Source organism: Callithrix jacchus, chromosome 16, assembly GCF_049354715.1.
Source record: "Callithrix jacchus isolate 240 chromosome 16, calJac240_pri, whole genome shotgun sequence".
Taxonomy (NCBI): Eukaryota; Metazoa; Chordata; class Mammalia; order Primates; family Cebidae; genus Callithrix; species Callithrix jacchus.
Window position 1 is genome coordinate 43,558,481 of NC_133517.1, and position 27,858 is coordinate 43,586,338.

The window sequence follows — 27,858 nt, forward strand, 5'->3', positions numbered from 1 at the left end:
TTGGTCTATATCTCTGTTTTGGTACCAGTACCATGCTGTTTTGATTACTGTAGCCTTGTAGTATAGTTTGAAATCCGGTAGTGTGATGCCCCCCGCTGTGTTCTTTTTGCTTAGAATTGACTTGGCTATGCAGGCTCTCTTTTGGTTCCATATGAAGTTCATGGTGGTTTTTTCCAGTTCTGTGAAGAAAGTCAATGGTAGCTTGATGGGGATAGCGTTGATTCTGTAAATTACTTTGGGCAGTATAGCCATTTTCACGATGTTAATTCTTCCTAACCATGAACATGGAATGTTTCTCCATCTGTTTGTGTCCTCTCTGATTTCGTTGAGCAGCGGTTTGTAGTTCTCCTTGAAGAGGTCCCTTACGTTCCTTGTGAGTTGTATTCCAAGGTATTTTATTCTTTTTGTAGCAATTGCGAATGGCAGTTCGCTCTTGATTTGGCTTTCTTTAAGTCTGTTATTGGTGTAGATGAATGCTTGTGATTTTTGCACATTGATTTTATATCCTGAGACTTTGCTAAAGTTGCTTATCAGTTTCAGGAGTTTTTGGGCTGAGGCAATGGGGTCTTCTAGGTATACTATCATGTCGTCTGCAAATAGAGACAATTTGGCTTCCATTTTTCCTATTTGAATGCCCTTTATTTCTTTTTCTTCCCTGATTGCTCTGGCTAGAACTTCCAGTACTATATTGAATAGGAGTGGTGAGAGAGGGCATCCTTGTCTAGTGCCAGATTTTAAAGGGAATGCTTCCAGTTTTTGCCCATTCAGTATGCTATTGGCTGTTGGTTTGTCATAAATAGCTTTTATTACTTTGAGATACGTTCCATCAATACCGAGTTTATTGAGGGTTTTTAGTATAAAGGGCTGTTGAATTTTGTCAAATGCCTTCTCTGCGTCAATTGAGATAATCATGTGGTTTTTGTTTTTGGTTCTGTTTATGTGGTGAATTTCATTGATAGACTTGCGTATGTTGAACCAGCCTTGCATCCCTGGGATGAATCCTACTTGAGCATGATGAATAAGTTTTTTGATTTGCTGTTGCAATCGGCTTGCCAATATTTTATTGAAGATTTCTGCATCTATGTTCATCATGGATATTGGCCTGAAGTTTTCTTTTCTTGTTGGGTCTCTGCTAGGTTTTGGTATCAGAATGATGTTGGTCTCATAAAATGATTTGGGAAGGATTACCTCTTTTTGGATTGTTTGAAATAGTTTTAGAAGGAATGGTACCAGCTCCTCCTTGTGTGTCTGGTAGAATTCGGCTGTGAACCCGTCTGGACCTGGGCTTTTTTTGTGTGGTAGGCTCTTAATTGCTGCCTCAACTTCAGACCTTGTTATTGGTCTATTCATAGTTTCAGCTTCCTCCTGGTTTAGGCTTGGGAGGACACAGGAGTCAAGGAATTTATCCATTTCTTCCAGGTTTACTAGTTTATGCGCATAGAGTTGTTTGTAATATTCTCTGATGATGGTTTGAATTTCTGTGGAATCTGTGGTGATTTCCCCTTTATCATTTTTTATTGCATCTATTTGGTTGTTCTCTCTTTTATTTTTAATCAATCTGTCTAGTGGTCTGTCTATTATGTTGATCTTTTCAAAAAACCAGCTCTTGGATTTATCGATTTTTTGAAGGGTTTTTCGTGTCTCAATCTCCTTCAGCTCAGCTCTGATCTTAGTTATTTCTTGTTTTATGCTGGGTTTTGAGTTTTTTTGATCTTGCTCCTCTAGCTCTTTCAATGTTGACGATAGGGTGTCAATTTTGGATCTCTCCATTCTCCTCATAGGGGCACTTATTGCTATATACTTTCCTCTAGCGACTGCTTTAAATGTGTCCCAGAGGTTCTGGCATGTTGTGTCTTCATTCTCATTGGTTTCGAAGAACTTCTTTATTTCTGCCTTCATTTTGTTGTTTACCCAGTCAACATTCAAGAGCCAGTTGTTCAGTTTCCATGAAGCTGTGCGGTTCTGGGTCGGTTTCTGAATTCTGAGTTCTAACTTGATAGCACTATGGTCTGAGAGGCTGTTTGTTATAATTCCAGTTGTTTTGCATTTGTTGAGCAGTGCTTTACTTCCAATTATGTGGTCAATTTTAGAGTACGTGTGATGTGGTGCTGAGAAGAATGTGGTTTCTGTGGATTTGGGGTGGAGAGTTCTGTAAATATCTATCAGGTTTGCTTGCTCCAGGTCTGAGTTCAAGCCCTGGATATCCTTGTTGATTTTCTGTCTGGTTGATCTGTCTAGTATTGACAGTGGAGTGTTAAAGTCTCCCACTATTATTGTGTGGGAGTCTAAGTCTCTTTGTAAGTCATTAAGAACTTGCCTTATGTATCTGGGTGCTCCTGCATTGGGTCCATATATGTTTAGGATCGTTAGCTCTTCTTGTTGTATTGATCCTTTTACCATTATGTAATGGCCTTCTTTGTCTCTTTTGATCTTTGTTGCTTTAAAGTCTATTTTATCAGAGATGAGAATTGCAACTCCTGCTTTTTTTTGCTTTCCATTAGCTTGGTAAATCTTCCTCCATCCCTTTATTTTGAGCCTTTGTGTATCCTTGCATGTGAGATGGGTTTCCTGGATACAGCACACTGATGAGTTTTGGATTTTTATCCAATTTGCCAGTCTGTGTCTTTTGATTGGTGCATTTAGTCCATTTACATTTAGGGTTAATATTGTTATGTGTGAATTTGATACTGCCATTTTGATGCTAAGTGGCTTTTTTGCCTGTTAGTTGTTGTAGATTCTTCATTATGTTGAAGCTCTTTAGCATTTAGTGTGATTTTGAAATGGCTGGTACTGGTTGATCCTTTCTATGTGTAGTGCCTCTTTCAGGAGCTCTTGTAAAGCAGGCCTGGTGGTGACAAAATCTCTGAGTACTTGCTTGTTCACAAAGGATTTTATTTTTCCTTCACTTCTGAAGCTCAGTTTGGCTGGATATGAAATTATGGGTTGAAAGTTCTTTTCTTTAAGAATGTTGAATATTGGCTGCCACTCTCTTCTGGCTTGTAGTGTTTCTGCCGAGAGATCTGCTGTGAGTCTGATGGGCTTCCCTTTGTGGGTGACCTGACCTTTCTCTCTGGCTGCCCTTAGTATTCTCTCCTTTATTTCAACCCTGTTGAATCTGACGATTATGTGCCTTGGGGTTGCTCTTCTTGCAGAATATCTTTGTGGTGTTCTCTGTATTTCCTGCAATTGAGTGTTGGCCTGTCTTGCTAGGTGGGGTTAAATTTTCCTGGATGATGTCCTGAAGAGTATTTTCCAGCTTGGATTCATTCTCTTTGTCCCCTTCTGGTACACCTATCAAACATAGGTTAGGTCTTTTCACATAGTCCCACATTTCTTGGAGACTTTGTTCATTCCTTTTTGCGCTTTTTTCTCTGATCTTGGTTTCTCGTTTTATTTCATTGAGTTGGTCTTCGACTTCAGATATTCTTTCTTCTGCTTGGTCAATTCGGCTATTGAAACTTGTGTTTGCTTCGCGAAGTTCTCGTATTGTGTTTTTCAGCTCCTTGAATTCATTCATATTCCTCTCTAAGGTATCCATTCTTGTTATCATTTCCTCGAATCTTTTTTCAAATCTTTTTTCAAGGTTCTTAGTTTCTTTGCATTGATTTAATACATGATCTTTTAGCTCACAAAAGTTTCTCATTATCCACCTTCTGAAGTCTAATTCCGTCATTTCGTCACAGTCATTCTCCGTCCAGCTTTGTTCCCTTGCTGGTGAGGAGTTTTGGTCCTTTCTAGGAGGCGAGGTGTTCTGGTTTCGGGTGTTTTCCTCCTTTTTGCGCTGGTTTCTTCCCAACTTTGTGGATTTGTCCACTGGTCGTTTGTGTAGTTGCTGACTTTTCGATTGGGTCTCTGAGTGGACACCCGGAATGTTGATGATGAAGTGTTTCTGTTGCTTGGTTTTCCTTCTACCAGTCTAGCCCCTTTGCTGTATGACTGCTGAGGTCTGCTCCAGACCCTGCTTTTCTGGGGTGCCCCTCTAGCAGCTGTGGCACAGAGAGGGATGCTACCAGTTTCTTTTTCTGCTTTGTCCCAGGATGATGCCTGCCTAACGTCAGTCTTTTGGATATAGAGGGGTCAGGGAGCTGCTTGAGGTGACAGTTTGTACTTTATACGGGCTTAATTGCTGAGCTGTGCGCTCTGTTGTTCATTCAGGGCTGTTAGGCTGCTATATTTGATTCTGCTGCAACAGAGCTCATTAAACCCCCCCCCCCTTTTTTTTTCTCAAATGCTCTGTGTTGAGGGGTTTGGGCTTTATTTTTGGATGTTCGATGAGGTGTCCTGCCCAGCTAGAAGGCAGACTAGCCACTGTTTGGCTGCCAAGGCTCCGCCCTGCTGTTGTGTGATTCGCCCTGTTCCTGCAGGCTCTGCTGTGGTCTCCGCCACACCCTGCGGTGGAGTCTCTTCATTGTAGCATGTTGCCTCAGCAACGGCAGGCTGCGTCAGCAGTGGGCGTGTATCTCAGTAGGGATGAGTTGCCTCGGCAACAGCTGGCTGCATCAGCAGTGGGCGTGTATCTCAGTTTGGGCGGGTTGCCTTGGTGGTGGTGGACGCCCCTCCCCCACAGAAAGTCTGGGACCATCTGTTCGGGATAGTTTGAAATCGCGGTTTTCTTCGTCCCACTGGGTATCCCAAACGATCTGTCCCTGCAATCCCCTGGGCTGGGCTACTGTCCAAGTCTCGTTCAGTCTCAAGTCCAGCCCTCTCAAGTCTCAGGTTGCCGGTTCAACAGGGCACCCGGACAAGCGCGCCCTGTGGGGATTGCTGGGTAGTGCCGGCCGCCGCCACCCCGGCTGCTAGCTTTGCCAGGCAGACCTACTGCCTGGCGTCCCATGTCTTTTTATACTTGGGAGTTTCCCCGTTCTGTGGGCAACATAGATCAGTCTGTAAATGCAGCTCTGACTCACCGTTCGTGGATTCAACGTGAGCTCCAATCCTGGGTTGTTCTCACAGCGCCATCTTGAGTCCTTCCTCCCGTCTCCAGATTTTTTAATGATCGCCATTCTAACTGGCGTGAGATGGTATCTCAATGTGGTTTTGATTTGCATCTCTCTGATGACCAGTGACGATGAGCATTTTTTCATATGATTGTTGGCCTCATATATGTCTTCTTTTGTAAAGTGTCTGTTCATATCCTTTGCCCACTTTTCAATGGGCTTGTTTGTTTTTTTCCTGCAAATCCGTTTGAGTTCTTTGTAAATTCTGGATATCAGCCCTTTGTCAGATGGGTAAACTGCAAAAATTTTTTCCCATTCTGTTGGTTGCCGATTCACACTAGAGACTGTTTCTTTTGCTGTGCAGAAGCTGTGGAGCTTCATTAGGTCCATTTGTCTATTTTGGCTTTTGTTGCCAATGCTTTTGGTGTTTTGTTCTTGAAGTCCTTGCCTACTCCTATGTCCTGGATGGTTTTGCCTAGATTTCCTTCTAGGGTTTTTATGGTGCCAGGTCTTATGTTTAAGTCTTTAATCCATCTGGAGTTAATTTCTGTATAAGGTGTCAGGAAGGGGTCCAGTTTCTGCTTTCTACACATGGCTAGTCAGTTTTCCCAACATCATTTGTTGAACAGGGAGTCCTTTCCCCATTGCTTGTTTTTGTCAGGTTTATCAAAGATTGTATGGTTGTAGCTATGTTGTGTTGCCTCTGATGCCTCTGTTCTGTTCCATTTTTTATTGCATCTACTTGGTTGTTCTCTTTTTTCTTTTTTATCAGTCTGGCTAGTGGTCTGTCTATTTTGTTGATCTTTTCAAAAAATCAGTTCTTGGATTTATTGATTTTTTGAAGGGTTTTTCATTTCTCTATCTCCTTCAGTTCAGCTCTGATCTTAGTTATTTCTTGTTTTCTGATAGGTTTTGAGTTTTTTTGATCTTGCTCCTCTAGCTCTTTCAATTTCAATGATAGGGTGTCAATTTTGGCTCTCTCCATTGTTCTCATATGGGTACTTATTGCTATATATTTTCCTCTAGAGACTGCTTTAAATGTGTCCCAGAGATTCTGGTATGTTGTGTCTTGGTTCTTGTTGGTTTTGAAGAACTTCTTTATTTTTGCCTTCATTTCATTGTTTATCCAGTCAATATTCAAGAGCCAGTTGTTCAGTTTCCATGAAGCTGTGTGGTTCTGAGGTAGTTTCCGAATTCTGAGTTCTAACTTGATTGCACTATTGTCTGAGTGACTGTTTGTTATGATTTCAATTGTTTTGCATTTGCTGAGGAGTGCTTTACTTCCAATTATGTGGTCAATTTTAGAGTAGGTGTGATGTGGTGCTGAGAAGAATGTATATTCTGTTGATTTGGGGTGGAGAGTTCTGTAAATGTCTATCAGGTTTGCTTGCTCCAGGTCTGAGTTCAAGCCCTGGATATCCTTGTTAATTTTCTGTCTTGTTGATCTGTCTAATATTGACAGTGGAGTGTTAAAATCTCCCACTATTATTGTGTGGGAGTCTAAGTCTCTTTGTAAATCATTAAGAACTTGCCTTACATATCTGGGTACTCCTGTATTGGGTCCACATATATTTAGGATCGTTAGCTCTTCTTGTTGTATCAATCCTTTTACCATTATGTAATGACTTTCTTTGTCTCTTTTGATCTTTGTTGCTTTAAAGTCTATTTTATCAGAGATGAGAATTGCAACTCCTGCTTTTTTTTTTGCTCTCCATTTGCTAGGTAAAACTTCCTCCATCCCTCTATTTTGAGCCTTTGTGTATCCTTGCATGTGAGATGGGTTTCCTGGATACAGCACACTGATGGGTTTTGGTTTTTTATCTAATTTGCCAGTCTGTGTCTTTTGATCGGTGCATTTAGCCTATTTACATTTAGGGTTAATATTGTTATGTGTGAATTTGATACTGCCATTTTGATGCTAGCTGGTTGTTTTGCCCGTTAGTTGATGTAGATACTTCATTTTGTTGATGCTCTATAGCATTTAGTGTGGTTTTGGAATGGCTGGTACTGGTTGTTTTTTTTCTATGTGTAGTGCCTCTTTCAGGAGCTCTTGTAAAGCAGGCCTGGTGGTGACAAAATCTCTGAGTACTTGCTTGTTCGCAAAGGATTTTATTTTTCCTGCACTTATGAAGCTCAGTTTGGCTGGAAATGAAATTCCGGGTTGAAAGTTCTTTTCTTTAAGGATGTTGAATATTGGCCCCCACTCTCTTCTGGCTTGTAGTGTTTCTACCTAGAGATCTGCTGTGAGTCTGACGGGCTTCCCTTTGTGGGTCAGCCGACCTTTTTCCCTGGCTGCCCTTAGCATTTCCTCCTTTATTTCAACCCTGCTGAATCTGACGATTATGTGCCTTGGGGTTGCTCTTCTTGCCGTGTATCTTTGTGGCATTCTCTGTATTTCCTGGATTTGAGTGTTGGCTTGCCTTGTTAGGTTGGGGAAATATTTCTGGATAATATCCTGAAGAGTATTTTCCAGCTTGAATTCATTCTCTTCATCACCCTCTGGTACACCTAACAAACGTAGGTTAGGTCTCTGCACATAGTTTCACATTTCTTGGAGACTTTGTTTATTCCTTTTTGCATTTTTTTCTGTAATCTTGGTTTCTCATTTTATTTCATTGAGTTGATCTTCGACTTCTGATATTCTTTCTTCTGCTTGGTCAATTCAGCTGTTGAAACTTGTGCATGCTTCATGAAGTTCACATGTTGTGTTTTTCAGCTCCTTCAGTTCATTCATGTTCCTCTCTAAGTTATCTATTCTTGTTATCATTTCCTCTAATCTTTTTTCAAGGTTCTTGGTTTTGTTTGCATTGATTTAGAACACGTTCTTTTAGCTCACAGAAGTTTCTTATTATTCACCTTCTGAAGTCTAATTCCATCATTTCATCAAAGTCATTCTCTGTTCAGCTTTGTTCCCCTGCTGTTGCTGAGTTTTGGTTCTTTGTAGGAGGTGAGGTGTTCTGGTTTTGGGTGTTTTCCTCCTTTTTGTGTTCGTTTCTTCCCATCTTTATGGATTTATCCACCTGTCCTCTGAGTAGCTGCTGACTTTTTGATTGGGTCTCTGAGTGGACACCCAGATTGTTGATGATGAGGTATTTCAGTTACTTGGTTTTCCTTCTACCAGTCTAGCCTCTCTGCTGTATGACTGCTGAGGTCCACTCCAGGCCTTGCTTGACTGGGGTACACCTGTAGCAGCTGCAGAACAGTGAGGGATGCTACCAGTTTCTTCTTCTGCTATCTTTGTCCCAGAATGCTGCCTGCCAAATGTCAGTCTGATCAGTCCTTTTTGAGGTGACTCTTTGGATATACAGGAGTCAGGGAGCTACTTGAGGAGGCAGTCTGTACTTTATAGGAGCTCAAGTGCTGAGCTGTGAGCTCCATTATTCATTCAGGACTGTTAGACTGCTGCATTTAAGACTGCTGCAGCAGAACTCATAAAACCACTTTTTTTCCTCAGACGCTCTGTTTCGAGGAGTTGGGGCTTTCTTTATGAGTGTCCATTGCTCTATCCTGCCCAGCTAGGAGGGAGTCTAGTCACTATTTGCCTGCCAAATCTCTGCCCTGCTGGCATGGGGTCTGCCCTGCTGCCACAGGCTCTGCCCTGTGGCAGAGTCTCACTGATACAGTGGGTTGCCTCAGCAACAGCAGGCTGCATCAGCAATGGGAGTGTACCTCAGTAGGGGCGGATTGCCTCAGTAATGGTGGATGTCCCTACCTTACTGAGCTCTACTGTCCTGGGTTCAGCTGTGCCCACAGTGAAACTCTCCACTCGGAGCATTTCAAATCACTGTTTTGTTTGTCACCGAGCCTGCTCACCTGGCTCCCTGCCTCAGAGCGCCTTTTTTTTTTTTTTTAAGTTGAATGGTTGGCTCTCTTCCAGGTGTTTCAGTCACCTGCTGTTAGGACACTGGGATCTGTGTGATTTCCCGTGCAGCACCCACTGTCCTGGCTCAAATGCCACTTTCCAGGAATCTCCTGGTCTGGCTTACTGTCCAAGTCCCGTTTAATTAGATGGATATGCTAAGCTGCCATCCCAAATCTCAGATTGCTGGTTTAACAGGGCACCCAGACCAGTGTGTTTTGTGCGGAATGTTGCAGAGTGCCACTCTGCTGTGGCACCAGCTGAAGCAGCCACAGCAGCCAAAACAGCTGCACTGGCATCCTGTGTCTCTCCTACACCTGGGAATTTCCCCGTTCTGTGGGTAACAAAGATCCATCTGGAAATGTGGCTTTGACTCACCCTCTGCGCATTCACTGAGAGCTGCAATCCTGAGTTGTTCTTCTCATGAGCCATATTTACTTTTTCAGAACTTTGTTTTACTTCATTGGTCCTCCTACAACTTTCAGCAGACATTTTCCAGGAAGAACATTTTTACATTAATGATTATGAATACAGGGAGGAAAAAGTACGGTTTTAATGTTTGTTAATAATGTTTTTCTACTTCTCAATATTGATGCACTTTACTAACTCACAATTTAAAGATTGTAAAATTGATTTTAACAACCTTAGCCATATAGGACTATGATTATAAAAGTAATGTAAATGAATTATAAAATATTTAAAAAACACAATATTATAACCTATAGCCATTTTAATTATTATTATTAGACCTATATATTTCTCTCTTAGTTCATTCTTGGAATTGTCACTAATGAAATTTATCAAGCTTATTGATATATACAGTAATCATTATTTTATAAGCATTACAAAAATTATGTTCCCATTGCTTTATATAATTGTTCATTTAAATATACCCTTGCCAGTATTAAAAAAAATCTTTCAATCCTATAAACAAATAACTAAATTTAATTATCTTTTAAAGAAATAAAGAACTTTATTACTATATTTTTTAGGAATTGATTTTATTTAGTAAATTACATGGACATGTTTTTATTAGTTTTTTAAGTCTTTTAAGTGCAGCTGAATTCATCCAATTAATCATACACCTCAAATGATGGCAAATGATCACTTTCAGTTCTAAGTCACTAGCCTTTTTAATTCTATTTTTCATTCATTTTAATGCTATTCCCTATTTCTGTTCCCAGCATCATAAATCAACATCATAGTGTTTTCAGTATATTACTTTTTATTTGTTAATATTGTGAGAAATAATTAAGTATTTTTACACATGTACAATTAATTTATTTTAATGGGATATATTATGAATTTCATTTCTTTTTATGCTTTTCTTCCCTTCAAACACTATCTACATTTTAATTTCAGATTCCAGGGATCCATATGCTGGTTCAATACAATGTCTATTGATATGGTTTGTGTCTGTGTCACCACCCAAATCTCATCTTAAATTGTAAACCCCATAATCCCCACATGTTGAGGGTAGGACCTGCTGGGAGGTGATTGGATCATGAGGGAAGTTTCCCCCATGCTGTTCTCATGATAGTGAGTGAATTCTCACAAGATCTGATGATTTTATAAGTGGCTCTTCACCTTTTGCTTTTTCACTCTCTCTTGCCTGCCACCACGTAAGTTGTGCCTCTTCCCTTTTCACCATGATTCTAAGTTTCCTGAGGCCTCCTCAGCCTTGCTGAACTGTGAGTCAATTAAATCCCTTTCCTTTATAAATTACCCAAACTCGGGCAACTGTTTATAGCAGTGTGAAAACAGACTGCTACAGATACACTGTGTGATGCTAAGGTACAAATGACCCTGTCACCCAAGAAGTAAGTATAGTACCTAATAGGAAGCTTTTTACCCCTTATCCCACTGTCTCTCTCCCTTCTCTTAGAATCTTCAGTATCTACTGTTCCCAACTTATGTCCACGTATACCCAATATTTAGCACCTACTTATAAGTGAGAACACATGATATTTCCTTTTCTGTTTCTGCATAAATGTGCTCAGGATAATAGCATCTAGCTTCATCAATGCTGCTGCAAAGGACATAATTTCATTCCTTTTTATGGCTGCATAGTATTCCATGGTATATATCTACCACCATTTCTTTATCCAATTCATCATTGATGGGCACCCAGGTTGATTCCATATCACTGATATTGTGAATACTGCTGTGATAAACATGTAAGTGCCTGTGTCTTTTTGGTAGGATGACTAATTTTTTTCTAGTTATACAACAGTAATGGATTATTGGGTTGAATGGTAATAATAATTTTAATTCTTTGAAAAACTTCTTTCCACCATGGTTAAAGAAATTTACATTTTCTCTAACAATATGTAAACATATCCCATTCTTTGCAACCTTACCAACATCTGCAATTTGGACTTTTTAATAGTAACCATTCCAAATGGTGTGAGATGGTATCCCATTGTCTTTTTGATTTGTATTTTGTTAATGATTAATTATGCAGAGCATTTTTTTCATGTTTGTTGGCAGCTTGTATGTCGTCTTTGAGAAGTATCTGTTTATGTTCTTTGCCCACTTTTTAGTGGGGTTGTTCTTAACTGGCTAAATTGCATAAATACCTTATAGATTTTGGATATTAGATGTTTGTTGAATGCATAGATTGAAACTAATTTTTCTTATTCTGTAGATAATCTGTTTACTTTCTTGATAGTTTTTTTACTATCAAGTAAGTGCAAAAGCTCTTTAGTTTAATTATGCCTTAACTGTCAATTTCTGTTTTGTTGCATTTGCTTTTACAGACTTGATCATAAATGTTTTATCAATGTCCAGAAGTGTATGTCTTAAGTTTTCTTTGAGAATTCTTACAATTTGAGATCATATACTTGAGTGTTTAATTCATCTTTTGTTAATTTTTGTATATGGTGTTAGGCAGTGGTCCAGATTTATTTTTCTGCACATGCTTAGCCAGTTTCCTTAACACCCTTTATTGAATAAGGAGTCCTTTCCCAATTACCAATTTTTGTTAAATTTGGTGAAGACTAGTAGGTTGTAGGTATGCTGCTTTATTGCTAGTTTTGATATTCTGTTCCATTGGCCCATGTGTCTACTTTTGTATCACCACTATAGTGTTTTGTTGCTGTATACCTGTAGTATAGTTTGAAGTCAGGTAATGTGATGCCTCTGTGTTTGTTCCTTTTGTTTAAAAAGGCTTTGGCTATTTGGGCTCTTTCTTGGTTCATATGAATTTTGGAATAGTTTATTTTCTAATTCTGTAAAAAACTACCTTGGTAATTTGATAGGAGTAGCCATGAATCTGTAGATTGCTCTGGGCAGTATGGACATTTTAACAATGCTGATTCTTTGGATCCAGAAATATGGAATGTTTTTCTATTTGTTTCTGTCATCTATGATTTGTTTCAATAGTGTTTTATTGTTCTCCTTCTAGAGATATTTAACTTTCTTGGTTAGATGTATTCCTAGGTACTTTGTATTATCCTGTGGCTACTGTAAATAGGTTGCATTTCTTGTTTGCCTCTAAGCTTGAATAGTATTGATGTATAGAAATGCTATCCAAACACTCTCATCAAAATGTTAGAAATTTATCAAATCAGCAACATAACATCACACCTGGAAGGACTAGAAAAACAAGAACAAACCAAAGATGGGCTAGATGAAACTGAGATATGAAAACCATACAAAAGATCAAGAAACTGAAAGTTGGTTGTTTGAAAGAATTAATAAGTTTAATAGAACACTAGCTAGATTGATAAAAAGAGAGAAGATCCAGATTAAAAAAAAATCAGAAATAAAATGAGGACATTACCACTGAAGTCACAGAAATCTAAAAAAAAGTACCCTCAGAGACTGGTATGGATACCTCTGTGCATACAGACCAGAAAACTTACAAGAAATTAATAAATTCCTGGAAATCTGCCACCTCCCAAGATTGAACCAGGGATAAATTAAAACCCTGAAAAGACCAATAATGACTTCCAGAATTGAATTGGTAACAAAAAGCCTACCAACCATAAAAATCCCTGGACCATATGAATTTAATGATAAATTCTACCAGACTTAAAAAGAAGAGTTGGTATTAAACCTATTGAAAATATAAAAAATAAATAAATAAATGGTGACTCTTCCCTAACTCATTCTATGAGACCAGCATTATTTTAGTACCAAAAGTTGGCAGAGATGAAATAAAGAAAAAGAAAACTTTCAGGCTAATATCTTGGTAAGCATAGATGCAAAAATTCTCCACACAATACCAGAAAACCAAATCCAGGAAGACATCAAAAAGCTAATGCGCCATAATTAAGTAGGCTTTATCACTAGGATGCAAGTTGTTTTCAACATGTATAAATAAAAAAATTATGATTCATCACATAAACATAACAAAAACAAAATCCGAATAGATGTGTCTCAATAGATGCAGAAAAGGCTTTCAATAAAATTCAATACCACCTTCATGTTAAAAACTCTTAAAACATGCCTCAAAATAATAACCATTTATTACAAACCCATAGCCAAAATCATCCTGAATGGGCAAAGCTGGAAGAATTTGTCCTGAGAATCAGGATAAGACAAAGATGTCTTACCACTCTTACTACTCCTATTCAACATAGTGCTAGAAGCCCTAGCCAGAGCAATCAGGCAACAGAAAGAAATAAAGGCACCCAAATATGAAGAGAGGATGTCAAATTATCTCTCTTTACTAATGATATGATTCTATACCTAGAAAACTTTAAAGATGCCATCAAAAAAAATCCCAGGACGGGTAGGTTACTTCAGTAAAGTTTCAGGATACAAAATCAATGTACAAATGTAAGCAGCACATCTATACGACAATAACATTCAAACTCTGAGCTAAATCAAGAATGCTATCCTACTCACGACACACACACACACACACACACACACACACACACACGCACATACTAAGATACCTAAGAATACATTTAACCAGGGAGATGAAAGTTCTCTACAACAAGAATTACAAAACACTGCTCGTATAAATGAGAGATGACACAAACAAATGAAAAAACATTCCATGATTATGAATAGAAAAAAAACCAGTATCATTAAAATGACCATAATGCCCAAAGCAATTTACAGATTCAATGGTATTACTATCAAATTACAAATGACATTTTTCATAGAATTAAAAAATAAATATTTTAAAATTAATATAGAAACAAACAAGGGGCCAAAAAGCTAAATCAATCATAAATAAAAAGAACAAAGCCAGCGCAATACACTACCCAATTTCAGACTCTACTACAGGGCAATAGTAACCAAAACAGCATGGTACTGGTACAACAACAGACACATATACCAATGGATCAAGTTAGAGAACTTAGAAATAAATCCACACATCTACAACCATCTGATCTTTAACAAAGACAAGAAAAAACAGCAACTAGGAAGGGAACTCCCTATTCAATAAATGTTGCTTCAACAACTCACTATCCATATCCAGAAGATTGAAATTAGACTAATTCCTTTTACTATATACAAATATTAACTCAAGATGAATTAAATAATTAAATGTAAAACAAAAAGTAATAATAGCTCTAGAAGAAAACCTAGGCAATATTATTCTGGACATAGGCCCTGGCAAGTATTTCATGATGAAGACACCAAAACCAATTTTAACAACAATTGACAAATAGGCCCTAATTATACTAAAGAGCATCTGCATAGCAAAAGAAATTATCAGCAGGGTAAAGACATGATGTATAAAAAGGAAGAAATATTTACAAACTAGCATCTGACAAAGGTCTAATATCCAGTAGCTGTAATAACCTTAAACAAATTAACAAACAAAAAGCGTTAAGAAGCTATTAAAAAGTGGGCAAAGGACATGAATAGACACTTCTCAAAAGAAGACATCCTTGCAGCTAACAAGCATATAAAAATGCTCAACATCAGTAATCATTAGAGAAATAGAAATCAAAACCATAATGAGATACCATCTTGCACCAGTCAGAAGAGCTATTATTTAAAAGCCTAAAAATACCATATGGTAGTGAGGTTGTGGAGAAAAGGGAATTCTTTTACACTGCTGATAGGAATAGAGATTAGGTTAGCCACTGTGGAAAGCAGTGTGATTTCTCAAAGAACTTAAAACAGAGCTACTATTCAATCCAGCAATCCCAATACTTGTATACATTCAAAGGGATATTAATTGTTCTACCATAAAGACACATGAATATGTATATTCGACACAGCTCCATTCACAATGGCAAAGACATGGAATCAGCCTAAGTGCCCATTAGTGGTGGACTGGCTAAAGAAAATGTGGTACATATACACCATGCAACACTACACAGCCATAAAAAGAATGAGCTCTTGTTCTTTGCAGCAACATAGATGGAGCTGGAGGTAATTATTCTAAGTGAATTAACACAGGAACAGAAAACCAAATAGCTTAACTCCTCACTTTTAAGTGGAAGCTAAACACTGGGTACACGTGAACAAGGAGGGGAACCATAGACAGTTCCCTACCTGAGAGTGGAGGATGGTAGGAGCATAAAGATCAAAAAACTGCCTATTGGGCACTATGTCTATTACCTAGTTTTTGAAAGAATCTGCATACCAAACTCCAACAATATGCAATTTATCCATGTAACAAACCTGTACATGTACCTCCAAACCTAAAAGTTGGAAAGAAAGAAATGAGAAACATATCATCAGCAAAGACAGATAATTTGACTTCTCTTTTTCTGTTTAAGTGCCTTTTATTTCTTTCTCTTTCCTGATTACTCTGACTTGGATTTCCAGTACTATATGTAATAGGAATGGTAAGAGTGGGCATCCTTGTTTCTTTTCAGCTCTTACATGGAATGCTTTCAGATTCATCAGTATGATGTTGGCTGCAGGTTTGTCATAGGTGGCACCAAGTATATCTGAGCAGGTTTCCTGACTTATTTTTTCAACTATGAGCCCTGCATCACCTCTCTATTAACTTTCAATGACAAACAGATTAAACACATCAAAAGATCTGTTTGAAGTGATGCTTCACTTGATATTTTGGTTCCTTTCAGTGGTAAAGGTATTTCCTAGTAGCACGTAGTTGCCATCTTGCTCAGACCCATTATAAATTGTGTTCAAGGAATACTTATTATTTACTTTCTTTTTTTTTCTAATTCACTTGTATGGCTTTGTTTTTAAAATTATATTAAACATTTATAGTTGATATTAATTAAAAGTAACTTTCTGGTTCTCATGTTTATTATCTCCTAGAATAGTATAATAAGGTGGTGAAAATGCACACACACACACACACACACACAAAATGTCGTCATTACCAATCAAATGACAGAATGAATTTATCTATTATACAAAGTTTTCTTGGGCTAAATTTGGAATATAGATACATTAGTTCAGTTATTAAATAGTTGCTATTTTCCTAAATTGTAATTTATTTTTTTAATTGACCAGGTTTCTGAATAACACACAAAATTGGGTTTTTAAACCACATTATGTGAGAAATATAGTACTTTTTACATCTTTTACATGAATCACTTTGCTCTACATTTAGAAGCATATTCTGTATGAACGTGCTTTGCTTTTCATTCGAACTCATTCATTGTTCTTATGAATAATTGAAATGTCTTCCAGATTTCTCCAATGGGTTGACTATAAGTCAAAGTTTGGGATGTGCTGTTGTACATTGTTTGCTGTTTATTTTTATATGACTTCTTATAAATTTTTGTACAAAATTGGAAGTAGTTGTACCAGGAAATGAGAGTTAGATAACATTATATATTGGATATCAATTTTATTTAATATTTCAATTGGAGAAATACCTTCTGTCATGAGTTACCTCAAATGTCCTCTATGTGGACACAAACAGATGGAGAAACATTCCATGTTCATGGTTAGGAAGAATCAATATTGTGAAAATGGCTATACTGCCCAAAGTAATTTACAGAATCAACGCTATCCCCATCAAGCTACCAATGACCTTCTTCACAGAACTGGAAAAAACCACCATGAACTTCATATGGAGCCAAAAGAGAGCCCGCATAGCCAAGTCAATTCTAAGCAAAAAGAACACAGTGGGGGGCATCACACTACCTGATTTCAAACTATACTACAAGACTACAGTAATCAAAACAGCATGGTACTGGTACCAAAACAGAGATATAAACCAATGGAACAGAACAGAGGCATCAGAGGAAACACAACATATCTACAACCATACAATCTTTGATAAACCTTACAAAAACAAGCAGTGGGGCAAGGATTCCATGTTTAATAAATGGTGTTGGGAAAACTGGCTAGCCATGTGCAGAAAGCAGAAACTGGACCCCTTCCTGACAGCTTACACTAAAATCAACTCCTGATGGATTAAAGACTTAAACATAAGACCTGGCACCATAAAAACCCTCGAAGAAAATCTAGGCAAAACCGTTCAGGACATAGGAGTAGGCAAGGTTCATGACCAAAACAACAAAAGCATTGGCAACAAAAGCCAAAATAGACAAATGGAACCTAATCAAACTCCACAGCTTCTGCACAGCAAAAGAAACAGTCACTAGAGTGAATCGGCAACCAACAGAATGGGAAAAAATTTTTGCAGTTTACCCATCTGACAAAGGATTGATATCCAGAATTTACAAAGAACTCAAACAGATTTACAGAAAAAAAATCAAACAAGCCCATTCAAAAATGGGCAAAGGATATGAACAGACACTTTACAAAAGAAGACATACATGAGGCCAACATTCATATAAAAAAATGCTCATCATCACTGGTCATTAGAGAGATGCAAATCAAAACTACATTGAGATACCATCTCATGCCAGTTAGAATGGTGATCATTAAAAAATCTGGAGACAACAGATGCTGGACAGGATGTGGAGAAATAGGAACACTTTTACACTGCTGGTGGGAGTGTAAATTAGTTCAACCATTGTGGAAGACAGTTTGGTGATTCCTCAAGGCCTTAGAAATAGAAATTCCATTTGACCCAGCATTCCCATTACTGGGTATATATCCAACTACAAATTTATAGAAGGACTATAAATCCTTCTACTACAAGGACACATGCACACAAATGTTCATTGCAGCACTGTTTACAATAGCAAAGACCTGGAACCAACCTAAATGCCCATCAATAATAGACTGGACTGAGAAAAATGTGGCACATATACACTGTGGAATATTATGCAGCAATCAAAAATGATGAGTTCTTGTCCTTTGTGGGGACATGGATGAATCTGGAGAACATAATTCTCAGCAAACTGACACAAGAGTAGAAAATGAAATACTGCATATTCTCACTCATAGGCGGGTGATGAAAAATAAGAACACATGGACACAGGGAGGGGAGTACTACACACTGGGGTCTATTGGGGGGAATAGGGGAGGGACAGTGGTGGGGGGGAGCTGGGGAGGGATAGTCTGGGGATAAATGCCAAATGTGGGTGAAGGGGAGGAAGGCAGCAGAACACACTGCCATGTGTGTACCTATGCAACTATCTTGCATGTTCTGCACATGTACCCCAAAACCTAAAATGCAATAAGAAAAAAATAAATGTCCTCTATATGTTCAAATCCTTCATAAAATCTTCATGTGAAACTTGCACTTCTATAAATGAATATAACCAGATCATATGTAAGTCATTCCTATTGTCAACAAAGTGGGTTCTACCAATCAAAACTCAGCAATTATCTGTTGATGTGCTTCTTACCCACTAATTTACCTGTAAAATAATAATTATGTATGAAACTATAATTAATTAAAACTAACATTAAAAGAAACACATATCATTGGTGAAAAAGATGTAATTTTCCTATCACGTTTGTTAAAGTAGTATTTAATTTTAGCAACACACATATTCACAATGGCTTACATAAAGTAGGGGTTTTAACTTTCTCACGTAACAAGAAATTTGAAAGTAGGCAGTCCGGAACTAATACAGTAATTCTACTATGTTTCTAGACACCCACATGTGGTTCCTTCACCTCCTATATTATTGTTTGAATACTAGGAAAAATGAGAAGGGCAAGAAGCAACTGGTAAGTTTGCTCCTGTGGTGTATTTGTGAGTCATCTCCAGGAAAGGAGATGAGGGTGGGGGCAGAGTGGGGATAGTTCTTGATTTGTAGAATTTGTTGATTCATGTGTAAATATTCCCACTGTGGCTGAATTTAAGCTACTAACATGATATCACTAAAGGTAGAGTTGTGAAAAGATGGGTAAAAATGGTTCCTGTGAGACAGTTATAGCTGCTTAAATGGTAGCCCTCTGGCTGTGCCCTCTTTTAATGAGACTTCTTGGGAGCTATACCAAGAACTCCTGTCTGATTGCTCCTAACTGTGTTGCATAGCCACCACCACAGCAGAGCAGGCTAGATAACATTACTGCCCCAAAACTAGAGAAAGAAGTCACAGTCATCAGGTAGACAGTCAATCATCTGCTAACCCTGTCTTTAGCAAAAAATAAACTAACATCAGAAACATTTCTGAGAGTCTTTTTAAAACAATATGTATTTTATTTTTCAAAATGGCTAAAAGAGAGGACTTTAAATGTTCTCAACACAAAGAAATAATAAAACTTTGAGGTTATGAATATGCTAATTTGCCTTATTTGATCATTCCACAATGTATACATCTATCAAAACATATTGTATGTCATAAATATATACAACTATTATTTTTCAATTAAAAAGGAAATAGAACAGAAAAGTACTCATCCCTTATTCTGGACCCACTACACCAGGGACTGGGTTAGGCAGTTGAACAGACATACATGGGAGAAGAAGAGTTGTCCCACAGGGAGAGTTTCTTCTTTGTGTGTTTCTGTACTTTTCACTGCTATGGCAAAACACTTGAGAATCAGTAATTTATAAAGAACAGAAATTTATTTCTCACAACTCTAGAGGCTGGGAAGTCCAGGATCAAGGTGATGGATAGCATTTTGTCTAGTGAGAGCCTTTTTGTTGTGACCTTATATGACAAATCAGAAGGGTAAGCAGGCAGAAAGCTACATGACCCCTTCTTTTAAAGGGGTCATAATTCTGTCAACAGGGGAGTGGCCTTCATGGCCTAATTACCACTTAAAGGCCCCACCTACTAATACTATCATGTTAGCAGAACCCAAATGTTGGAGGATATACTTTCAAGTCGTAGCAGAGAGGAAGAAGAAATTTCGAGAACATAAATTAGTTTACTTCTGTAAAGCAGCAAAAGCAGGCAACATTGAAAAGGGTAATCAACATATGTATAGTTCAATGCTGGAATATTTCATAAATGAATAATTATATTTGTGGATGTAAGTATATAAATAATTAAGTCTACATGCTATAAAATATTTGAATCTATATTTGGATTATAGTAAATATTCTAATTACTTCCAGTTTATGGCTAAATATTGCTTCTAATGAAGTAATAGAAAATGTTTAAAATAAAATCTTAATGTCTAATCATCTTATAAATGTAAATCAGCTAGCAACAGTGCTGAATAAATTTATTTTATTAGTTGAAAATCGACTTATAATCAATTTGTTCTAATGCAATCAAATATCTTTCTATTTGGAAAGATTCTCAATTTAAAAAATTATTTTAAGTATGGAATTGTATGCACCATAGCAATTACAAGTGCAAGGTGCTGAAGGACACTATACATAAAGTAGTCTGGGAATCATTAAAAGCTTAAGTCTTACTTCTCAGTTACTATCTATACAGATGCTCCTTGACTTATGATAGGGTAATATCCCTAGAAACCTATAGTAAGTTAAAATGTCTAAGTTTGAAAAGCATTTAATACATCTAACCTACCAAACATCAAACCTAGCCTACCTTAAATGTGCTCAGAATACTTACATTAGCCTATAGTTAGAAAAAGTCATGTAATACAAAGCCATTTTATAATGAAGTGTTTAATATCTCACAAAATTTACTAAATATTATATTTAAAGTAAAAAACAGATGTGCAGATAGACAAAGTTGTTTCTACTGAATGAGTATTGCTTTTGTATCACCATAAAGTTGAGCAATCACAATTGAACCACTGTCTATATTAAAAACAATTATTCCCAAATGCATTAAATGATGGAATACATTAAATATATATTTTTATATGTTTCTACTAAGGACCTTTCTTTATATGTCAATAGTCATGTCTATATGTAATTCCATAGCAAAAGTGGTAAGTAATTTTTCTTCTATATTATTACTATATGTTGAAAATAGATGTTGGCAGTAGATTCTTGGTGCTGCAAAGAAAAATTAGAACTGAGACAAAGGATCTTTCAGTAATGCAATATTTCAGTAGAGATGGGGTTTTACATATTGGCCAGGCTGGTCTCAAACTCCTGACTTTGTGATTTGCCCACCTTAGCCTCCCAAAGTTCTAGGATTACAAGTGTGAGCCACCATGCCCAGCCTACAGCTCTTTCAGTCCCACCATGTGGCAGGTCCCTAGTTCTTGTCCTGCATCCAGAAAACATGAGATACATGGACAAATAGAGGGTGAGCAAGGCAGGGAGGAGCTTCACTGAATGACAGAAGAGCTCTCAGGAGACCCAAAGCGGGTAGCTTCTTTCCACAGTGAGGTCCTTCTGATGAGTGTCCAGTTCTCAGCAAAGAGGAGACCCTGGAGTGTGTAGCTTCTTTAAGCAGGCAGGTCATCCAGTGAGTACAGCCCTTAATGGGTAGGAGATCCAGAGTGGATAGGTCTTATCCACAGGCAGGTCATACCAACCAGTGTCCAGCTGTCAGCAGCGAAAAGACCCAGAGCGGGTTGCTCCCTTCCTCAGGCCGGCCATTGCAATGAGTCAAGCAAACCCAAAGTGGGTAGCTCCTTTCACAGCTGGTAGTCTTGATGACTGTCCAAGTCTGGCTGAGTCCAGGGTTTCTATTGACTTGGAAGGGAGAAAGTGCATGCTGATTGGTCCATGAGTGGCCAAGGGTGGGCCTGAAAAAAACGCCATAAGTTCTCAATCTGGGTCACAGACTCTACATGGAGTGGCAGCCCAGCCCTCAGGCTTCACTCCATCTCTCTGGCTTGATGGTGGGCTATACCAAAGAACCACCCCTTTTCTGCCCAGGAGCCTATCTGCCTCCTGCCACCATCAACATGCCATCCATGGCACACAGGCTGTTCATGCCAAGGAGCACCTGCAGGCGTGCACCAGGAGCCACCCTCAGCACTCCCTCAGTCTCCCTCCCATTCTTGTCAGCAGCCAAAGTCCAGTGGCAGCTGAGGTGGCAAAGGGTTAGTATGATACTGCTGCCCTGAGTGTGTGCACACCCAGCCAGTTTGCAACTGCACCCAGGCGAGGCCACAATTTTGCTCTGCCTTGGAGCAGTTGCTGGGAGTAGGGAGAGGCCAGGAAGCAGAAGCAGAAACTTTCAATCCTGCAGGGGCAGGGATTTTCTGGACCTCTGAGAGTGCAGGAATACCAGGTTCTGGAGCCACAGTGGGGAATCTACAGCTGTGCCCAGGAGTGTGGGCTGCTGCCCTGTCAACTAGGTAGGGGGCAGAGCTTTTGTCTATTCTTGCACCCTGCTGAATCCACAGAGCACACAACCCCAGCTATGACTCCCACACACAGTGGCCACTTTAGACCAGTTATCCATCATCATTATCTCTTCGCAGGGATGAGTTGTCCACATTGCAGGCCTGGTGTGTAGAGTATAATCTAAGAATTCCAGTTTCTTATCTACGTCTACTAAAATTTGATTCCCAAGTCTTACAATCTCTTTTCTTCCACCTTGGTGCTCTTACCTTGGCATAGGAAACCTACAGAGGCTAAAAATTTAACCTTCTCTGAAGAATTGTTATTTTTTCTGTTATCTCCTAAGCCTAGTTCCTTGATTTTCTTTTTTTTTTTTTTTTGTCCTCTGGTTATAGGAAGTTAAAGTTTTCTATTGGTTTCCAAGGAAGCTCTTTAGCTTTAACATTTTTTCTTGAATTTGTGACTAATTATGCTCTGCATGTCATTGTCTCTCTTTAATGAGTAAACCACGTACAGCGATTCCATTGCCCTTAGAGTTACCATGTTATCGACACCTTCGAGACATGAAAGCTATTACATAACCCAGTGTTTTCACTTGTTTTTTTTTTTTTTTTTGAGACAGGGTCTTGCTGTGTTGCTCAGCAAGACACTGGAGTGCAATGTTGTGATCATGACTCACTGCAGCATTAACCATCAGGGCTCAAGCAATTCTCCTACCTCAGTCTTCTGAGTAGCTGGGACTGCAGGGATGCACCACAATGCCTGGCTTATTTTTATATTTTTTATAGAGTTGTGGTCTTGCCATGTTGCCCACACTGGTCTCAAAGTCCTATATTCAAGCAATCCTTCCACCTTGGCCTCCAGAAGTGCTTGGATTACAGTCATGATTCACCATGCCTGGCCTTATTTTCTCTTTTGCTGCTAAATGTTTAGCAACTGTGCTGCTACAGCTTGATACGGATTATCAGTAGTCTTTCAGTCAGTTATGGGGCCGTTTTTGTCCCCTAACAAGGAACCTATCTCCAAAATCCCACTGTAGGGTTCTTGCCTCCTAAAGTAGCTTTTTATACTAAGATAGGTTTCCTGGTAAAAGAGAGAGGGATTCATGCAAAAGGTTTTACTGGGGAATGTTTTGAGAAGATAGACCTGTAAAGAAGTGATGAAAGTAGAATTGGGCAGAGGCAAAAGCTAACTAGCATGTTGTTGCAGTTTAGCCCTCAGCATATCCTACTAAAAGGTACGAAGCTGGAAAGACACTTCAGAACTATGCACAAGTGAGGCAAAGAGGTTAGGACTTTTATCTCTTTAACCAGTCATTGGCTGCAGGCCATCTCTTGGGATGGGTGATACTTCAGGTGAGGAAATTCCCTGAAGAAAGAATAGTGCCCTATGAGGAACTCAGCTTTCACCAATTATCAGTTGACATTACCAGAACAAGCTCAAGGGTGAATTGGCCAATAATAAGGGCTATGGATCGAATATCACTTCAGCTAAAACACTTAAAAAAATTCAGTACAATTCCTAAAGATTCATAAAAATTGAATTAGCAAAAAGAAACATAAATATAACATTAACAATAAATTTAGTGCAAACACACATAATTATAAACTGTTTTATGAATTTAATAGATTTAATCATTAATCATTATAGTTAATTACTATTAACCTGAATGTGAATTAACTTAAGTAAAACTTACTTGTTGGTGATGTATCTCTAGCCTGCTTTCTATATCATATATAGCTTCACAAAGTTGTTAGAATTGAATATATAATAAAAATCTAATAGCATTTTATATCCCCAATTTAAAATCAATATTCAGTGCTGAAGAGAAAAAGAATAGTTCTATTTCACAACTCTCTATACAAATTCAATTCTCAGTAAAAGTCGAAGTAAGACAGGTTTGTGTTCCTTGCTTTTTCAGCACTAGAAATCCTATAAATCTCTAAGAGGCTAAACAGATTAGGGCTGCCTTCTGTTTAAAAGAAAATAAATGACAAGCTAATTCATATTAATATGAATACTTACACTTTCCTAAATATTTATTTATTTTGTTTTCATAATGAGATTACTTTTACAGAAATGGCTGATTTAATAATTCTAACACATAGATAAATTACAATGAAAGAGATCTTATATTCAAAATCCTTCCTAAGATTAAGTTCTTCTCAAAGATTAAAAATATGAGAGGATAAAAATATAATAACATTTCTCATTATTTTGTAGTAACTGAATAAAAATATAAAGATAAAAATAGAAAAATAATAACCACTACTAAACTTCATATGATAACATAATGAAATGTTACTAAATATGGTGTATTAGTCCATTTTCACACTGCTAATAAACACATATCTAAGACTGGGAATAAAAAGAGGTTTAATGGACATACACCTTCACATGTCTGGAAAGGCATCACAATCATGGCAGGGGGCAAGAAGAAGCAAGTCACATCTTACATGCATAGCAGTAGGCAAAGAGAGACCTTGTACAGGGAAACTCCCAATTTGATACCATCAGATCTTGTGAGACTTATTCACTATCATAAACACAGCACAGAAAAAACCCACCCCCATGATTCAATTATCTACCACCATGTCCTTCCCACAATATGTGGGAATTACGGGAGCTACAAGATGAGATTTGGGTGGGAACACAGAACCAAACCATATAATTTTGCCCCTGAACCCTCCCAAATCTCTTGTCTTCACATTTCAAAACCAATCATGCCTTCCCAACAGTCCCACAAAGTATTAACTCATTTTAGCATTAATTCAGAAATCCACAGTCCAAAGTCTCATCTGTGACAAGGCATGCCCCTTTTCCCTATGAGCCTGTAAAATGAAAAGCAAGTGAGTTACTTCCTAGATACAGTGTGGGTACAGACATTAAGTAAATACAGTCATTTTAAATGGAAAAAAATTGGCCCAAGCAAAGGGGCTACAGGCCCATGAAAGTCCAAAATTCAGTAGGTCAGTCAAAACTTAAAGCTTCAAAATGATCTCTATGACTCATGTTTCACATCCAGGTCACACTAATGTAAGTGGTGCACTCCCACAACCTTGGGCAGCTTCATCCCTGTGGCTTTGTATAGCACCCACCTCCTTGCAGCTTTCATGGGCTGGCTTTGAGTGTCTGCAGCTTTTCCAGGCACATGGTGCATGCTGTCTGTGGATCTACAATTCTGGTGTCTGGAGGATGGAGGCCCGCTTCTCAAAGCTCCAGTAGGCAGTGCCCCACCATTCTAACTTGCATGAGATGGTATCTCAATGTGATTTTGATTTGTATTTCTCTAATGACCAGTGATGATGAGCATTTTTTCATATGTTTGTTGGCCACACAAATGTCATCTTTTGAAAAGTGCCTGTTCGTATCCTTTTTTGGATGGGGTTGTTTTTTTCTTGTAAATTTGTTTTACTTCTTTGTAGATTCTGGTTATTAGCCCTTTGTCAGATGGGTAGATTTCAAAAATTTTTTTTCATTCTGTTGGTTGGTGGTTCACCCTAATAATAGTTTATTTTTCTGTGCAGAAGCTCGAGTTTAATCAGATCCCATTTGTCTATTCTGGTTTTTGTTGCCATTGCTTTTGATGTTTTCCTCATGAAGTTCTTGCCTATGCATATGTACTGAATGATATTCCCTAGGTTTTCTTCTAGGGTTTTTATGGTTTTAGGTCTTATGTTTAAATTTTTAATCCACCTGCAGTTAATTTTTGTATAAGATATAAGGAGGGGGTCCAGTTTCAGCTTTCTGCATATGACTAGCCAGTTTTCCCAACACCATTTACTAAATAGAGAATTATTTCCCCATTGCTTGTTTTTGTCAGGTTTATCAAAAACTAGATGGTTGTAGATGTGTGGCATTGCCTCTGAGGCCTCTGCTCTATTCCTTTGGTCTGTATCTCTGTTTTGGTAACAGTATCATGCTGTTTTGACTACTGTAGCTTTGCATTATAGTTTGAAGTCAGGTAGCGTGATGCCTCCAGCTTTGTTCTTTTTGCTTAGGATTGTCTTGGCTATGTGGGCTCTCTTTTGGTTCCATGTGAAGTTTAAGGTGTTTTTTTCCAGTTCTGTGAAGAAAGTTAATGATAGCTTGATGGGGATAGCATTTAATCTATTAATTACTTTGGGTGGTATGGCCATTTTTACAATATTGATTCTTTCTAACCACGAACATGCAATGTTTTTCCATCTGTTTGTGTCCTCTCTTATTTCCTTAAATAGGAGTTTGTAGTTCCCCTTGAAGAGGTCCTTCACATCCCTTGTTAATTATATTATTCTCTTTGTAGCAATTATGAATGGAATTTATTAATGATTTGGCTCTCTGTTATTAGTGTATAGAAGTGCTTGTGATTTTTGCACATTGATTTTGTATCCTGAGACTTTGCTACAGTTGCTTATTAGCTTAAGGAGATTTTGGGCTGAGATGATGGTGTCTTCTAAATATACCGTCATGTCATCTGCAAATAGAGACAATGTGTCTTCCTATTTCCCTAATTGATTACTTTTATTTCTTTTTCTTGCCTCCAAACTTTTATGCTATGCTCCCCTTATAAAACCAAATGCGTACTTGCTTTTCTGCTTAAAAATTTCTTCTGCCAAATACCCTAAATAATCTCTTTTAAGTTCAAAATTCCACAAGACTCTATGGCAGGAGCAAAATGCCACCAGTTTCTTTGCTAAAACCTAGTAAGAGTCATGTTTTCTCTAATTCTTAACAAGTTTCTCATTTCCTTCTGAGACCAGCTCAGCCCAGACATTATTTCCCATGTTGCCATCAGCATTTTGGTCAAAGCCATTCAACGAGTCTCTGGGAAGTTCCAACCTTTCCCACATTTTTCTTTCTCCTTCTGAGCCCTCCAAACTGTCCCAGCCTCTGTTGGTTAACCAATTCCAAAATTGTTTTCACATTTTTAGGTTCTCTTCTGCAGTACCCCAATCTACTGATACTAATTTACTATATTAGTTCATTTTCATGCTGCTGATAAAGACATATCTGAGACAGGAAGGAAACAGAGGTTTAATGGACTTACAGTTCCACATGGCTGGGGAGCCCTCACAATCATGGCAGAAAACAAGAAAGAGCAAGTCACATCTTACCTGGATGGCAGCAGGCAAAGAGAGTTTGTGCAGAGAAACTCCCATTTTTAAAACCATCAGATCTCATGAGACTTATCCACTATCATGAGAACATCACGGGAAAGACCTTCCCCCATGATTCAGTTATCTTCCACCAGGTTCCTCCCACAACACATGGAAATTATGGGAGGTAGAAGATGAGATTTGCCTGGGGGATACAGTGCCAACCCATACCATATGGTAAAATGGACCACAGTTAAAGAGTGTCACTATGGGCCAGCTCATAATATCCTTCCCCTAGATTGTTGGAAAGGTCAAAGCTAGAGGCAAGAAGGCCTGAGGAGGATATGAGTATATCTGGCTTGGAGCCCACAGTGTGCGTGTGTGTGTGTGTGTAAATGGCATTTAAATACTAACAGGGAATGGATAAATCTTCACCTCAGTGCATCAGAGTTCCCAGGGCTGATTCAGACATAATCACTCTGTGTGTTTGGACAAGGCAGTAGATAAAACCAGCAATCAAAAAAACTGGTCATGTACTTACTAATTGCAATA

General features: G+C 38.2%; 1 long non-coding RNA gene across 4 annotated transcripts in view; it reads left to right on the top strand.

The window, feature by feature from the left end:
* LOC103788537 (uncharacterized) overlaps positions 1-27,858 on the top strand; it is a 586,955-nt gene that overhangs the window by 513,360 nt on the left and 45,737 nt on the right. Inside the window, exon 5 of one of the 4 annotated variants that reach the window (XR_013528276.1) lies at positions 18,710-18,786. The exons of the other annotated variants lie outside the window; for them this stretch is intronic. This is a non-coding gene — a long non-coding RNA (uncharacterized LOC103788537). The remainder of the gene's footprint in view (positions 1-18,709; positions 18,787-27,858) is intronic. 4 annotated transcript variants of the gene reach the window in all.